The 12,846-nt window shown below is 43.8% G+C and overlaps 1 protein-coding gene across 2 annotated transcripts in view; it reads right to left on the bottom strand.

Moving 5' to 3' along the window:
- Nucleotides 1–12,846, bottom strand: part of Ror1 (receptor tyrosine kinase-like orphan receptor 1) — a 349,016-nt gene that overhangs the window by 190,726 nt on the left and 145,444 nt on the right. The window lies entirely within an intron of this gene.

The raw sequence follows: 12,846 nt of genomic DNA, 5'->3' as shown, positions 1-12,846 counted from the left end.
CATCTGTGTGCTGTCAAATTCCTGCCAGGCAGCCTTTGACCTTTAGACCCTCAGGGGGGACTAGAGCAGAATAGGATGTAAGGATGGGTAAGGATCCTCACTCACCCTTCTGTGCCTTTGAGAAAATGTGAGCGGGAGGATGGGAGACTTGCTGGCATCATGGGTCTGCCTCCCCAGACAAGGCTGATATTCTCAAAACTGAAGTGCAAATGCTAAGAAGAAAGCAGCGCGCGCTTGCAACGTGAATAACTTGTGAGGGACAGGAGAATTCTATGCACAAAGGTCCTGGTGCGAAATACAATTACAACATCCTTACATGAGCACGTACGGGCCGCTGCGTAACAGTCCAAGCCTTTTCAGAAGGAACCAGCAATGATGGTGGGTATTCGCCACACTTTTGAATGCATATAACCTGGGTGAGGCTTCTGACGTGAGGCTTCCTACAGACTCACTACCACGAGCTTCTTTAATAGACACCAGACCCTGTCAGGTTCAGAGGCCAGGGCCTGGGCCCAGGGCTCCTTCCTGCTTCTACTGTCTTACCCCAACAAACACGGTGCTTAATAAAAACCACATTCTATGTTCTTAGACTATCTGTGAGGCAATGTTTGCAACTCCATTGCATCCACATAGGCACTGAGTTTATCTTTTGGAAGGACATCCAAGCATGATTTCACTATTTTAAAAATGGGAAGGAGAATTGGAGGAAGAAAAAAAGATGTATTTCTTATTTGATGATTTTTATCGAGCATCAAGTTCTTTCACCACAGCTGTCTATTGCTTGGAGACATTTGAAAATAAGTCTTGAGGGTGTGATTTTTAGCAGAGTTGGTTCCACAAGGCATCAGGGCCATTATGAACAATTCTCAAAATAAATAAAGGAAAACCAGGCAGGCCCCTTAGGTCCGCTGAGCAAGACTAAAGATTATTGAGGTTGAATCCAGGCTGCCACCTTGGGCCCATCAGATAATAAATAATAGATAGTTCTTACTGAAGTTTACCACATGTTGAGAAACAAAACAAACCTTTCACTTAAGTTAACTCACTCAGTCTTGTTGCTGAATAAATTAGATTCCGGGGCTCGAAGAGATCGGGGCTTACTGTTTTAGCAGCCCCTGGTTATGCTCACTCATCTCATCCATTTTCTGAGGGCTTGAGTTCTGAGTCTCCGTCGGCGAGTCCCCGAGAGCAGCAGAAATAAGCTGGGCAGTTTGGATGCTGGCTCTAATCCCACTGAGAAGAGCCAAACACCCAGCAAGCACTCCATGCCCATACAGGAACTCATCCGGGCCATCCACAAGCAAGCACAAAGTGGCAGCCCCTTTCCTCAGGTCAAGTGTGAGACGAGGCTTAAAGAAGACGCCTTCCCCTCACATCCCAGGCTGCAGTGTCCTGGTGGGTCCCAGTGCAGGAAACCATGACCAATGCAAACCATAGAGGCAAGCTGGGGTCTCTTGGGCAGCCCCCCTCTCTCCCTCCTCCCCCCCCCTCTGACTTTGTCTCTCTCTCTCTCTGTCTCTCTCTCTCTCTGTGCCTCTCTCTCTGTCTCTCTGTCTCTCAGTGTTCTGTGGACAGAGCTTTGTAGAGATAATCCTAGGCTAAGACATTTAGCACAGACATAAGCTACAGAGTAAGATGGCCTTTAAAACTAGGCTTAGTCACTGTCTAGCTGAAAGTCCCAGAACCCATTCATCTGAGATGAACTAAGGCAACTGAAATATTAAAGGTTGCCCCAAGGAAGCTGGAAAACTCCAGCATATGTTGTGATTCCAGTAACCAAGTGTGCTCATTGGGCTTCCTACCTAGGCTTGGGACCCTAGCCTTAAATAGTGAGCTCCTGCCTAGCTCAGGGCCAGGAGTGGAGTCAGGGTGTACCAGTAGTGCCAGGAGTAGAGCTGATAAGTTCCTATCTAGTGCTTATAGGAAGATGAAGTTGGAGCTTCGAGAATCTCTCCAAAAGGGGAAAAGGGGGGTGGGAAGCCCATAAAACAGGATGCAGCTGGATTTATCCCTCCAGCTTTGATATATGTCCCCCTTCAGTGTACAATCATTGTTTTTAAATTAATATTTCAGCTGTCTATCCTAAGAAAAAGGAGGGATAACTTATCTGCTTTTAAAAAGAAAGTAAGTCCAAAGGGCAAAGTATCTGCCCTCTCGAAATAATTCTCTCCAGAAAAGCTATAAATAAGATTTCTGATTCTAAATTGAGATAAGATTATCTGAGAGAGAGGAGAATTTAAAAGAAAAAAAGAGAGAGAGAGAGAAAGAAAACTGCCAAAGAAAGAAATTTATGCACACATTAGCTTACTCCCCAAAAGGATCCACTCCTTTTACTTAAGAGGCTTTTGTTTTGTTTTGTTTTAAAAGCCTCTTTCCAATTTAAAAAAAATAAAAAGAGTAAATTAACATCTTCAAATCCTTTCAGACATGTGAACTAAATTTCACTTACCCAGGCTGCCCTGGGGTTCTTTCTGTCTTCTTCTGAGGCTCTTCTGTCTGCTAACCCTTTCCACTGTGACCCAGGTTCACTGTGTCTACTAGTCCATAGCCCATGGCTTCTACAAGCTTCCTCCCATAAATGACTAGGCACTGGAGCAGAGGCCTCTGCAGGCATCTCTGCTGTACAGCCTTTATCGGCCTGCCCCAACTAAGTGTCTTGCTTCTATGGCTTGCATTCCTCAGTCCCTCCTCCTCCCTAATGGTCTTATTCAACTCTAATCACCTTGGCTGTATTCTTTTGTTGTATGTATATTCAAACTCACACGTGTGTACATGTTCACCTGTGTGCAAAGGCCAGAGGTCAACCTCCAGTGTTGTATAAGACACTTCATCTTGGCTTTATTTTATTTGTTTTTGTTGTAGTTTTAAGATAAGGTCTCTGGACATCGAGCTCCAGGGATCCAACTATCTCAGCTTCCCCTAGAGCTGGAATTACAAGCACCTACCACCATGCCTGGTTTTTATGTGGGTGCTGGGGACCAAAGTCAGGTTCTCATGTTTGCTTTACCAACTGAGCCATCTCAGCACCATGGCTCTGAGATGATCTCAGCACTGGTAGGCCTGAATACCAAACTAACAGAATTATATCTCATCATGTAGAGCCCTTGGCCAGCTTCTCTTGCAGCTAAGTGTGATCATATGGCCATGTCTGGTCTTGAAGGGGATGAGTGTAGTCTCTCTCTCTCTCTACTCCATTTTCTTTTTCTCTGGGTAGGATATAGACATATTGACAAATCATCCCGGTTCCATTGACATTTAATAAATTGAAGCAACAGGATAGGAGTCTAAAAAGCCCTTTCTATAGCTTATATTTTTACCTTATATAAGTCACTTCTGTCTGGAACCTTTATGGCATTCAAATTATACTCTATTACCCCCACAGCAGTCATGGTTATACTAAGATGTGTGCTTAGCCCAGATCTCACTCTTGAAATCCATCATATCCACAAACCTGAAGACTATTTCCCCTTGCTCCCAAGGGTGCTTCCTTCCCAATCCCCTATTTTAGGGAGAGAATCTAGTTTCACATTCCTTCACTTAAAGCTTTCTTACTATTTGGGGGTAACATTCTTTTTCAGGTTGCAAGTCCTATCTACGATATAACTTCCAGCTCAAAAACTATTTAGACTATGAAACTAGATAGGAGACCAAGAGAGAGAAACAAGAGGTGTTGAGAAGGAAGGGAAGACAAAAGGTTACGTGTGACATGAAAGTAGGCAGAGGCTAATGAGAGTGGAAGGATGCAAGGAAGGGAGGGGAGGGGGACAGGGGTAGTAAGAAAAACCACAAAAACAAATTTTATTTTAAAAACATAACAAAGTTATGAATTTTAGTAAAAAGAATACTAGTTAAAAGAATACTGGCAATCTTTCTTTAAAAAGAAAGAAAGATATCTCTTCTCGCATATCTCTTACCCTCACCCTAAAGAAGGCCTCATTGAGGCACATCTGTACTGCGTGGTAACAGCTTTCTGCTTAAAGCGCCCCTACTTACAGAAACTCAATAGGAATTTCCATTCATTGGCCATCCGAGTACCAAACACGGGCTCGAGTTCCACTACATATCATCTCTAATCACAATCATGACTAAGGCAGGTGTTGTCAATTATTCACAGATTCTAGGAAATCAAATAAACTTTGCTAAGGTCATATATCTTTTAAGTAGCACCTTGGAGTCTCAAAAAAGAATTCCATGAAATGATGGCTGCATGGATGGGTGGATGGATGGATGGATGGATGGATGGATGGATGAGTGGATGGATGGTGAATGGATGGATGGACAGATGGGTGGGTGGATGATGGATGGATGGATAGATTATGGATAGATGATAGATAGATGATAGATGGATGGATGGATGGATGGATGGATGGATGGATGGATGGGTAGATGGATGGGTAGGTGACTGGGTGGGTGGGTGGGTGGGTGAGTGGATAGATGAATGGATGACAAATGCTGTTCCCCACACTCTATCAACCTTTCTAAATCACTGCTTTACTAAATCACAGTTTTTCTAAATCACACATTCTCCCACGTCAGAGTTAAAGATTAAAGCCCACCAATATTCACTTTCTCTACCATTTATCTAAATAGAGTATCATTCAAGCGATAGCTGTGAGGTTATTTACTATGCAGCATAGCTTTGGACGGGAGCTCAGATCCTTGCCATTACTGCTCCATCAAGTCCTTCAGAAGAATTACACATTCTGGCTCCATGGCTTCTAGCTCTGCCACTCTTTGTCACGGATCTCTCCAACAGAGAGCAGTCCCTAAGTAGCTCAGACACAGTTTGGACTACCCCTGGAAATTTCAGATTACCACTGGATTTGTGGAACCTGTCCTTACTTATCAATATCAAATTTCTCTGGCCCGCCTTCCAGGCTCTCCCTGACTTAGGCAAGCGAGGCTTTGGAACCTCATTCCCACTGCCTTCCTTCCATAGGAGGACTCCAGCCCAGCAATGCTCATCATCTGGAACTCACAGACCGGTGTCCTTTCCACACTCCATCTTCTGCTCCTGCAGTGGCTGTCTATTCTGCATTGTCCCTGACCGACTGAATTCCATGGCCAACCCACAGTTGGCTCTGAGACCTCAGATAGCCAGTGATTTTTCTTTACTTCGATTCTTAAAGTACTAGTTGTCAAAACTATGCTTATTACGCTTAGAACGAAACTCAAGTCATCCAGGAGTTAAGCCTGCGTTCTACTGTCTGGAATGTTCCTGCTATGCTCCCCCACCCCCACCCCCACCCCCAGATCTTACAAGAACTAGGGAAGCTCCTCTGTTTATTCCTTATACAAGAGCAACCATACAGGTTCCACCCTCAGACTCCACCCAGATCCATGTCCCCCATGGTCACCAGGCACTTTGTATGCATTAATTCTTTTTGTCGCAATTGGACTAAGCTCATCCCACTTCCAGCGGGCTTTGGACATCATTCCCAGGGCAGATGGAGGATGTAGGGCCTGAGGACATAGAAGCAGGAGCCAGTAGGTGGGTGAAGTTTGACTTTGAGAAAAAAATTCTAAACACAAAATAGCTTAGTCTGCTCCCAGAGCCCTGGTGAGGCTGTGCCAAACATAGCAAAGAGCACCGCACTCTTAGCTCTCTGGCCAACACTTGTGCTCCTGTTCTGCTCCTTTCAGTCCTCTGAGAAATTGCTTCCTTCCTTTCTCTGTCCCTCCCTCCCTCCTTCCCTCCCTCCCTTTTTCCCCTCCCTACCTCCTCTTCTGGTGGCAGTTGTCTTGCCAGCTAAAAGTCTGTACAAATTGTTCTCACCTAGGAGGTGAGTTCTCTACAAGTCCCTTCCATTACTCAGGACGTCCTTCACATCACTTATCAGGAACTGACATGGTCTTTATTAGTATTTCATTTACTTGTTTATTGTCTGTCTTTACCACAAGAATGTCGGCTCCTAAGGACTTGGTCTGGTTCAATGGTGCAGCCTGCCTGGAGCAATGTTTGTCACATGGCCGTGCATGAAAAAGATTCGCAGTGAAATCCAAAGGGCTCAACAGCCACCTCCCACAGTTCACAAAAGTTCAGATGATAAATAATATGGGGACAAGGGGACTCGGTAAATTAACTGGCCCTCTCTTGCTTGCTTCTCTGCAACCTCTGGGAAAGTAAGGCCTGATGGTTCTATGGCTAATGACCAAACACGATGAATCATAGCAGCCTTCGCTGAGTTCCCCTAGTTTCTGAAGGAAAAGTTCAGGCTCACACGCCTAGAAAAAAGCTCTTCTCATGAAGTTTAGGGCTTTATTTGACCTGGTATTTTGGAGATGGTAGAAATTTCTAGTAAATGTAGGGATACTATCCTAGGACAGCTTTTCATTATATCTTAATCATGCTTTGCTATAATGACTAGTGATCTCGCCCTTGTATACGCTAGTACAGATGAACTGTTAAATTTTTGCTTCCTTTGCTATTTTGAAATAGTTCAAAATGTGCCGGCTTTACTTGCATGTATCCCTCTCTCCTTCAAAAGGGTCTGGACCACTGGTTCTAAAATATGGCTGCTCTCATATTCATATGCAAAGAGGGCTGAAGGTGGAATTTGGGGTCAGGCTTATCTGAATATGCAGAGGCTGGTAAGGGTGTTCAGTGCCTGAGCAAACACTTCAGAGGGTTCTGATACAGTCCGGTGTGGAAATGGATGGGATTCCAAGATATTCAAATACTAAGGAAGAGATCTTCAAGACATGTACAGGACAACTTGAGAAATAGGTACCAGTTTACATACAGTACCTAATGAAAGATGAAATCTGTCTTCCTAGCTCTGTCCAGCCCGTAAAACTAATTTTCTCCTTAATCTACACATATCGAGTGCTGGCTAAACTGGGTAGTTTTAAAAGGAAAGCAACAAGAAAACAAACAGAAAAGGAGCAAAACACAAATGCCCATAACTCCCTAGTTCAGCCATTTTGAAAACCATAAACCTTTCTAGAAATGGTATAAATTTGGGAGAACCAGGCTGGCCATTGAAAGTGGATCTCCATGACCTCAGCACCTTGAAGAGTTCTAACATCAGCTAAGACTCCAGACATCCTGGGACATCTAGCCCATGGCAGGGGTGTGGCTAAGAAGTAATAGCAGCATTGGTCAGAATACCCTCAGTGTGAGCCTAGGCAAGCAGCATAAAACTCAGTGCCTTGGCTTCTGTATTTTTTAAATGAGCAGAAGAATAAAACAAGTTTGGGATTAGGTGACAAACTTTTCTACTATGGTAACTTTTCTCTTCCCAACTTACTTAAGACCAGGTTCGAACTCTTTTTTTTTTTTTTTTTTTTTTGATTGTTGTTGTTTTTATTGGATATTTTCTTTATTTACATTTCAAATGTTATCCCCTTTCCCAGTTTCCCTCCCTCCCAGAAACACCCTATCACATCCTCCCTCCCCCAGCTTCTATGAGGGTGCTCCTCCACCCACCCACCCACTCCCACCTCCCCGCCCTTGATTGCCTTATTCTGGGGCATCTATGTGGAGCCTGCCTCTTTAATCAAACCACCCTTAGAGGTGGAATAGGAAAAAGGAAAAGTGTGCTTCCATGAGCAGATAGATACCTTTATGGTACCACACTGAGACTTGATTTCATTTATTTTAACATTTCTCTCCCCCTTCCATGTGCCTGAGTCCCAGCTCTTTCCTCTGAGAAATCAGGCCGTGCAGGGCAGAACACTTACTCTGATTCAGAGGAAGGCAGCACGCAGTCACCCCTGTTCTGCCCACCATAGTGATCACTACACTGTTTATAAAGGGTGACCATTAAACACATGTGCTGTGTCTGTCACTTGAACGATCATAATAAAATGGCTATACTCACTGTCTGCTGTGACAGACTCTGTCGTTTATGGACAACCGAAATACATTTCTCACAGTCTAGAGGCTAGGAAGTAAAAGATGTGGGTGTAGTGAGGGTCAGAGTCTAGTGAAGATACACATTTTGGTCATAAAAAGATGAAAAAGAGAGGAGTCTTCCTGAGATGTCTTTATAAGGGCTAATCCTACACATGAGGATTCCACAGTCCTGTCACCTCCAAACTGCTCCACGTCCTGTGGCCATCTTATTAAGAATAGGGTTAGGATTACTAATGAAACACAGGAACTTAGAGGAACCACATCATAGGATTCTATGTTTAACTAGGCTCCAAACTTCGCTGTCATGTTCCATATTGAAGAATATGGTGGTGAGCAAGCAGACAAAATTATCTGCCTTCAAGGGACTTACACACACTGAAATCATCAAATTTCCTGTAAAAGTATTGCTATTAGTTACCCATTAGGAAAAGAAATTTTCCTTTCAACTCAACTTCAAGGTTGAGTTCAGGACTCCCCAAATTCTTTGCTTGTTTGTTTTGTTTTTTAAGACAGGGTTTCTCTGTGTAGCCCTGGCTGTCCTCGAACTCACTTTGTAGACCAAGCTGGCCTCAAACTCAGAAATCCGCCTGCCTCTGTCTTCCAAGTCCTGGGATTAAAGGTGTGCACAACCACGCCTGGCAAGGACTCCCCAAATTTGTGCTATCAATAAAAAATATTTGACTACAAGCTTCTATTATATGTGTATTTACTTATTCAGAAATCATACAATACAGTTCTTCACCATTGTATATGTATTGTATAAAATTTGCATAAATAAAAATGTATAAAGAATGACATTAAAATAAATATAATTATAAACCAATGCTTTCTTGTTTTGTTTTCTTGGTTATCCCAGTGGGTCATCTTGTTCAGGCTGAGAGAATTAATTGTAGCTTGTGTGACCTTGCACAAATTATCTAACATTCTGTGTTGCAGATTTCTCTGTCAAGTGGAGATAACAAAACTCATCTTGCAGCATCCCTGGGAGGGGCAGAAGGAGATAATTTAGGGAAAGTACTCCTGGCATATTACAAACACACATAATGACTGCAATTGTTACCAATATGGTATTATTATTTCTAAATAGAATCTGTTCACAAGCACTTAGAAGACAGATTGTGACTCTCTAACGTAAACCTCTGAAGGGTGGATGGCACGCTGCTTAGCCACTGGTATCACCTATCAGAAAGGCCAAGAGTTCAAGACCCAACTGGGGATCATATTCTCTAGTGTGACAGATGGAGGTAGGACATTACAGTATATGGTATCTGCTCTCATTGTAAATCTTCCCGCCTCGGCCCCTGGAAGGTTCTCTAGCTGATACCAGTTCACACAGGTCTCAGCTGTCACCTCCCATCTGCCATCCTACCTCTGTCACAGACTGTGGGGGGTCTGCATGGAGTTGGCTGGTGCGTGCGTTGTAGGTTATTAAAGGATATGGAAAAGCATTCAGGCTCCACAGCAGATCCAGGAGTAGTTTTCAAATGTCCCTGTTTGTATGGGAATGCTTTAAAGCTAAAGCATGTTTTGCTTGGCAGAGGTACCCCCCATTAGATGCAATTTCTTTCTGCCATTTCAAGAATTGCTTTATGTCTACATTCTCTATAACAACAGGCCATAGAGGTCAGAACAGAAATTATATTTCTCAGAATGTTCACTTTAGCATAGAGGGTAGTACACAAGCCCCAAGCGAACTCTCTCTGTCCAGGCCAGCCTGCTGGGACGGTGATGATTAACAAGTTAGGCTGTGGCACCAGGGACTACACTGGGCCCACTCCCTGGCTGCAGTTCCCCAGCCAACATGGGCAACGTATGTTTAGTCTACCAGAGTATTTACTCGGGATGCCTATCGCCATGGAACCGAGACAGCCGTCTGGGAGAGGACGCTCTCCATTCCCCAAGGAGAATAAGTCAGGAGAGGTACATCTATTTTTTCCACAAGATTCTTTTCCCAGCTTGACTCTGTCACTACCACTAGAAAGCATTTAGATTTAGTATTCTGGTCAATCATGGCAGCCTTGGTCACTTGGGTGAAAGGGCATGTGGTGATAGGCCCATGCTAACCCTTGCCAGGCTCGTGCCTAGCCTAGGGCACCCTCATTAAGCAAACTGTCCTGAGTCTTGAGGAAATTAGGATCATCAAGACTAACAGCCGGGCATGGTGGCGCACGCCTTTAATCCCAGCACTTAAGAGGCAGAGGCAGGCGGATTTCTGAGTTCAAGGCCAGCCTGGTCTACAAAGTGAGTTCTAGGACAGCCAGGACTGCACAGAGAAACCCTGTCTCAAAAACAAACAAACAAACAAACAAACAAAAAGACTGTAATAGATATGTTTAGCCTGTGTACAAGAGAGGAACCTAACTCAGAATCCATAGACAGTGGTTCAAATCCCAGATGTTCAACAGCCACGAAAGTTCTCTTGCTAATCCAACTCCCTAAAAAGTGAAAATGACAATCCTTTTCGTCAAAGATTAATTTAGAAATTAAATAAAAATAACAAAATCCTGAATATATAATCAATTATTATATAGAAAATTTGATTTCGCTATTCTGTAATGTACATACATATAAAAACATCATGTTATATCCCACAAATAAATTCAATTTTCATTAGTCAGTGACAGAAAATCTTTTCAAGAAAGCTGAATATATATATTTGGTTTTGTTCTAGTATCAAAGTTAGAGCAGGTATAGCTCAGATGCAACAGGATCCACTAAAATGGTTAAATAGAAACTGGGGGACTTCCTGGTCAAATTCCCCCAAGGCGTCTAATCAGTGGGGATGGATGAGTCAGTTTGACTGTTGTGCACTGTGTCCTAAGAGAACCAGGAGCCTTGAGCACTTGCCTAAAGCCACAGAAGAAACTGTAAGCCAGTATTGGATCAAAAAGAGAAGCTGAGATGAACTTGTGGCTCATAAAAACCCTTCTTATCACAGCATAAAATCCCAGGGATGCCCAGACATCACATAAGAGGATCAGAGCAAGGGAGAGGTTGCTTTCCCATCTCTGCAAAACCAAGAAAATGGGGTACCACTGAGGTACCAGTGATGGTACTACTGCTACAGCACTCTAGTACCTACAACTTCCTGTGGCTTTGCTAAGGAATCTCTTTAATAAACTACACTATAATTTTTTTCAATTTTTATTAGATATTTTCTTCATTTACATTTCAAATGCTATCCTGAATGTCCCCTATAGCCTTCCCCAGCCCTGCTCCCCTACCCACCACTCCCACTTCTTGGTCCTGGCATTCCCCTGTACTGGGGCATATAAAGTTTGCAAGACCAAGGGGCCTCTCTTCCCAATGATGGCTAACTAGGCCATCTTCTGCTACATATGCAGCTAGAGACACGAGCTCTGGGGGTACTGGTTAGTTCATATTGTTGTTCCACCTATAGGGTTGCAGACCCCTTCAGCTCCTTGGGTACTTTCTCTAGCTCCTCTATTAGGGGCCCTGTGTTCCATCCAATAGATGACTGTGATCATCCACTTCTGTATTTAATTACCAGTGTGAATAAAGTCTGTTGCCAAAATCCTGTGAGAAAGAAGAGACTATGTACAAGGTCTACGATTTGGACAGTTAGAGCATAACAGCTCTGAGTCACCCAAAGTAGGACAAGATGGGTTTCGCACCAAGAAAGCCCCTGCTGGCTATGTTTGTCACAGCAAGTAAAGTCACAGGAGGGTGACAACGTGGAGATGTTCTGTCTGTGACAGTGTCTATGTTATGTGACAGCAGACTCCTCGAGATGAGGGGGGAAGGTAATCCACGTTGTGGTGAAGCTACATCTCAGAGCTACACCACCTCTAGTTCCATCCTTTTCAAAACTACTGGTTTGAACTTAATTAGATGCAAAGTATGGTGTCAAGTCTGTGGCTCTCTAACAACTCAGAAAGGAGAACTGTGAATAGCAAAGAGAAGAAAAAGAGCAACTTAGAGTGAATGGATCCTGGAAAGGGGAAGCTTGATCCTGTGGAAACTCATAGTGTGGGGGCCTCTTAGATATGCAGTGTACATGGAGATACAAGGGTGGTTTTAGGTTTCCCTCTAAAACTGTGAAGTTCACCACCTTGCTGCACTTCAGTTGAACGGACCATGCAAAGTGAGCAGTTTTAATCTTTTCTCATGACTGAAAGTTCAAGTCTCCAGACAAAATGCTCTTTGAAGCTCAAGAGTTTTTAGCCCTCCTTATACAATGCAATCTCATAGGGTATATGTGCATGTGTGTATGAGAACACATGCATGCGTGTGTGCATGCATGTAAACAAGTGCACATAGGTGCACTAATGCCCAGGTTCCATTCCTGTAGGTTGTGGTGTTGTGTTGTTCAGTCTGGGCACTGCTCAGAGGTGTTGTCCTCACCTCCCCTGGCGCTATCGATTCAGCTGAAATTAGGAACCACTGACTAGGTCACAGCTCACCCACCACCTCCAGGAGAGAGGTGGAGGAGAAATGATTACCACCATTTTTCAAGTGAGGAAATGAAGGTCCCACACAGTCAGGAAACTTGGCCACAGCTGTATCCATTATGTCAGTGTCAGAAGTGGGTGTGAAGCCAGGTCTCCTGTGTGGCTTCTCCTTGCTGCTTGGCACTCACTGCTCTGTCCAAGGTCTCCCAGCCTCAGAAAGACTACCAAGGAGAGAAATGGTCAGAATCCCAGCATTCCTTTGCACAAAACTTCTCGGAAATGCATGAGCAAATATACATCCCTCTTTACAGGAATAGCAAAATAGACCACTTAAGTAAATCAAGCCATTTGATGGGGGCCAAGAGAGCTATTGATACTAGTTTGCCTGTCTCCAAGGAACAAAATCCTGAAAGGCACAGGCTTAAAATGAATGAAAATGTATCCAGTACACAATCAAATGAAAATGCTGTGGGCCTGGGGCCAGGGACTATCTGCCAATTGGACCTCTTTCAGCGCCCTAAGTTTAACCAGCTGGATTCTGCACCACCACCCCTATTTTTGTAAGTATCATCTTTT

The sequence above is a fragment of the Mus musculus genome, chromosome 4 (genome assembly GCF_000001635.26).
Source record: "Mus musculus strain C57BL/6J chromosome 4, GRCm38.p6 C57BL/6J".
Classification (NCBI taxonomy): Eukaryota; Metazoa; Chordata; class Mammalia; order Rodentia; family Muridae; genus Mus; species Mus musculus.
This window is presented reverse-complemented; position numbering and strand designations above follow the sequence as displayed.